We start from the raw sequence: 5,078 nt of genomic DNA, 5'->3' as shown, positions 1-5,078 counted from the left end.
CGCCGCCCGGCCCACCTCCGCCGGGTCACTTCCGCATCCGCTCCCGGCGTTTCCGCCAGAGGCCCCGCCCCGTCCTCGGGGGCGGAGCTAGGCCGCCGGCCCGACGCCCAGGGGGGCGGGGCGCGGGGAGCGCGGAGGGCGGGGCCTGCGGGGCGCACGCGCGGGGCGACGACGCGGGCCATTGTCCTGGCAACCCAGACGCGACGCGAGCCCTCCGGGAGGCCGTCCCAGCTGCCCCGCGGCGTCCTTGCTCGTTCAGTGGGCCCTCCCTTGTTCCCTCTTTTGCCCCACGGCCAAGATCCTGAGCGGTCAGTAGGAGCGAGGCGCTGGCACACGCTGGTCGCGGGCGGTTCTGCGTTCCCTACGCTGGTTTCCCGGCCCGCTGCGGAGCGGCAGACATGATGATTGGCACCTGAAGCTCCCGCCTGACCGGATGGCAGTCCTTGCATCCTGGGGCTGCTGCTGCGTCCAAGCAAGCCGTGAGCCCCCTTCGTGGACGGCGGCTCAGTCACGGAGCTGGAGGGCCGAGTGGGGCCTGCTCGTGCTCGAGTCCCCGGCCTGGCAGTCTGCAGGTGCGGCTCGTGGAGAAGGCGGCACTTCCACGCCAGAGCGGCTGCGGACACACCTCTGTCCCGCTCACCACCTGGGGCGCAGAGGGCGTGGGTTCTGCGGGCCATCCCGGTCGTTTCCCTGCGTGGGAGGCTACACTCGTGCCATTCTGATCCTCCCTCAAGTTTTTGTCCCACCCAATGCAGCTGTGGAGCATTGGAGTGGCCGCGTGTTAAGACGGTAGAAGAACTGAGACAGATGTAATTTATTATGTAAATTATTGATAAACTTAAATTATCAGTATACCACATTACAGTATTTAAGATGCATTCCGAACCAATTTGTACGCACATGTTCCAGTCGAGCTTTGGTGCAACTTGGTGAGCTTGAGGCTTTCATCATGGAGTTAAAGTAGTCAGCTATGGTTCTGGAAAAAACGTCTGTCATTTCCTGCACTTCCTATGAACCTTATTCTAATAGGCAAAATCAATAAACAGTGGCCAATACCGATTGCTGGTTAAGGGCCAGGGGTTCCACCAAAGAGTATGTGAAATGGCTTCTGGAGGATGACATTGTGACTGGGGACACTAACATACACTAAGAAATAAGTGAAGCACAGGTTTGTCACCCCACAAAACTCACATGTTGAAATCTAATTCCCACAGGGAAGATATTTGAAAACAGGGCCTCCTGAAGATGATGATACTGAACATGGAGCCTTGGTAAGTGGAATTGGTGTCCTACAAGATAGGCCAGAGATGGCCAGGTGCCAGCCTGGGCTGCACAGTGAGTTCAAGGCCAACCTGAACTGCATAGTAAGACCTTGTCTTAAAAAAAAAAAAAAGACCAGGGAGCCCTCTTCCACCATGTGGATTTAAGAAGATTCAAGAAGACAGCATGCGATCCTGAAGAAAACACTCAGCGAACCCAAGCACGTGGCATTTGGATATCACACTCCAGTCCAGGGCAAGGAGGACAAAACTTCTTGAAGACAGTACAAGGAGTGGCACTTCTGGCAGGCTTACAAGAGGCAGAACGTCCAGGCACAAAACTAGGAAAGAGAAGGAGGCAAAAGACAGGTGCTGTGATGAAGCAACCAAGAAGAACAGACTTAGAAGCAGGGGCAAGCTGGAGAGGGACTGGGCAGTGAGGGCTGGATGGTGGAGCCAGGCAGGCTCAGCCCCTGCAGTGGCCTTCGCGACCCACTCAAGTTTTCACTCCTTGTGTACTGCACAGGGCTCCCAACAGCACTTGTCTCCCTCCTAAATATATACCGAAACATTTGAGGAGACAGAAGAGAGAAAAAATTGGACCTTGCCAGAATCTTAGCTGTGGGCTGGCCAGATAGCTCAGGGGACTGAAGTGCCTGCTTAGGCAGGCACGGGCACTGGAGATCCCAGGCGTTCAGTGCTGGCCCAGTCCCCAGGATGTGCTGAGAAGGCAACTGAGACTGGGTGTGGTGGCACGCACCTGAAATCCCAGTGCTTGGGAGGCTGAAAACAGGAGGATCACTATGAGTCAGTTCTGTGTAGTGAGACCCTGTAGATCCTGTATTAAATACATAAAAAAGAATCTTAGTTGTGAGTAGGATAAAGAGATTTTCAGATGTTCAATCTCAAAGTTGTTGTCTATCAAACGCCGTAGTAGTAGTAGTAGTAGTAGTAGTAGTAGTAGTAGTAGTAGTAGTAATTTTTTTGGCACTGGGGATTAACCTCAGGAACCTGCACGTGCCAGGCAGGCACTGTGCCACTGAACTATTTTCCCAGCCCCACAATGTCTTATTTTAGAAAGCTACTCTGAATAATACTCTCCAGAATTCAGAAGTGAGTCAAGAAGAGGAATATTTGAGGTCTACGAGAGTCCACCAGAAGAGAGAGGCAAAGGGAAGTCTGAAGAAAGTTACAAGTGTTATAGTTTAGAGGATCCAGGGGCCGGGGAGATGGCTCAGTAGAATAAGCGCTCACTTCTCTGGCAAGCGCAAGAGTCTGAGTTCAATCCCCGATTCCGCTGAGGCTCAAGGCTTCAGAGACAACTCCAGAAAAGAGTGAAGCCCACAGCTGCCTATTTAAGTATTAAAAGTGATAATTCCAGTTTGGTAACAACAAATAATAGCTACGAGGGAAAGTCAGTAAATTGCCTACTGTGCAATTTTTAATCCAATAAAGAAAACAATGTCAAAAAAAAGGACACATAATTACAGCCCATGCCTCAACTGTGAATAAGCATTATGTATCATCAGGCAAACATTGATCAGTGGCTTAATCTAAAAGGTGCCACACTATATTTGTAAAAGGAAGGTGGCCTTGTGTGTGTACAGACATGGAGGTCCAGGAAACAACAATGGGAGGGCTGGAGCCAGGAGGTTCTGCCGTGGTGCAGAAAACACTGCTCTGAAGTATGAATCAGTCCCTAAACCAGTAGCTAGCAGATCAACTTGGGAAAAGGAACTGGCATTGGTGATGCGTTGTGTGGACAAAGACTATTTTTGCTCCAAACCTAGAAATACTATTTGAATTTTTAAGTCTGTAAATGTGTTATTTTGATGTTAGAAATTTAAGGTTTAAAATGTGGTGAGATGGGGCTGGGCAGATAGCTCAGTAGACTAAAGTGCCTGCTTAGGCAGGCTCAGGGACTGGCTGCCATCCCCAGCGTGCCAAGCCGGCCCTGCCCCTAGTGCAAGCTGAGACAGCTGGGCGTGGTGATGCGCCATAATCCCAGAGCTTGGGAGGCTGAAAACAGGAGGATCACTATGAATCTGTGCCTGTAGACCCTGTACTAAATACGTTAATATAAATGTAGGAGAAAACTAAAAGGCATAGTGAGTGGCACAATTACAGTATTACTCAAACTCCAACTTGAGTAAAGCTTTTTAAAGCTTTTAAAACCACACACTACTCTCGCATAAAGGATAAACTTGAGTCATTTGTAGGAAAGTGAATGCACCTTAGACTATACCTCTGTAGTACGAAGGTATAAATAGTATGAAGGTATAAATCAGACACACAAGTGTAAATGTCATATGATTTCTTCTACATGACAAACCCAAAGTGGAAATAAGAAAATAGGAAGTAGGGAAATGCACCTTTTTTGAATGAGAAGGGTGGTCTACAGATAGAGGAAGGGAGAAGCGGAGGGGAGAGCGGGCATGGAACCTGAGTCAAGAGGTGCTATGCACACTACCAACTCTACACAAGGGATGGAAGCATTATGTACAGCAAACATGTAGAATAAAAATAAAAACTATAATACTAATCATTACTGCCCTGCCACAGAGAAGGAGAGCAAGAGTCAGACTACTTCGGGGCTTCTTTCCTGGGAAACCATCAGCAGAGCCGTGCAGAAAATTCACCGTAATGGGAGCAGAAACAGCAATAGGGCCATTCTTCCTTTGCCGCCGCCTTGACGCCACAGGGACACGTCTTCCCTTGCTCTCTCCTACTGGCCCAGCCCATCAACTGGGAGAGAACCTAAAACTGGATACAAGAAGGGCATAAGAAAGAAAAATAGTTAAATATAGCACATAGATGGGACCAGAAGTTTCTGTTGATGCAGTCAAAAGTATCCTGGCTGTTTCAGTGTTCATGCATGAAGGAATAATCCCTACAGAACTTTTTCTCCTTTAACCAACTAGGAAACTTGACAAAAGTAGTGATCTTTTTCTTTTCAGACAATAGAAAGTAAAGGATGCTGATGAAGATAGTGAAGATTTTGCAGTACTGACTGTCAAACTGAAGGATAACATCACTGAGCTCTCCCCCTGTACTTTTTATTTTTATTTATTTATTTTTATTTTATTTTTTGTATTTTAGGGAAGGGTCTACAGAGTGTTCAGGGTCTCACTACTAGATCCTACTCATAGTGATCCACCTGTTTACAGCCTCCCAAGAGCTGGGATTACAGGTGTGTACCACCTTGCTGTCTCAGGGTGCCCCAGGGGCGGGGCCAGCACTGCAAGCATGGAATCGAACCCCTGGCCCCTGTGTCTGCCTGCTTTAATCCACTGAGCTGTTTGGCAGGCCCTTGTACTTTTTTAGTTTTAGACAGGCTCTCAGTAGTTGCTCAGGCTGACCTCAGACTTGCTATCCTCCTGCCTCAGCCTCCCGAGTGCTAGGATTATAGTAGCACCACCATACTGACTAACTAGGAGTCTACACAGAACAAATGGGTAAGTGCTATGGTTGTGCTAATTTCTGCCTACATCAATAGAGGCACTCAGTGAAAAGATTGGTTCTCTGATAAGATCCATAAAACAGGTACACCAATGTCTACACGGATCCTGAAGGGAGCAACACCACATGTACTGACTTTAGCACCACATATGTCACTTATATCAAAGGGTACAAGAATATCTGACTAACTTTTGATGTAACCAAAAATTTCTTAAAAATGCAAATTACCAGGCCTAACCAAAGAAGAAATAAATGAGTCACTCATTTGGTGAAGAAATGAAATTTTTAAAATTTATTTATTTTTTAAAGGCTTTTTAAAAAAAAATTTATTTATGTGTGTGTGGCCAGCTCAGCCCACCA

Source organism: Octodon degus, unplaced genomic scaffold, assembly GCF_000260255.1.
Source record: "Octodon degus isolate 3935 unplaced genomic scaffold, OctDeg1.0 scaffold00205, whole genome shotgun sequence".
Lineage (NCBI taxonomy): Eukaryota > Metazoa > Chordata > Mammalia > Rodentia > Octodontidae > Octodon > Octodon degus.
The sequence above is the reverse complement of the archived record's forward strand: the minus strand, read 5'-3'. Positions refer to the sequence as shown.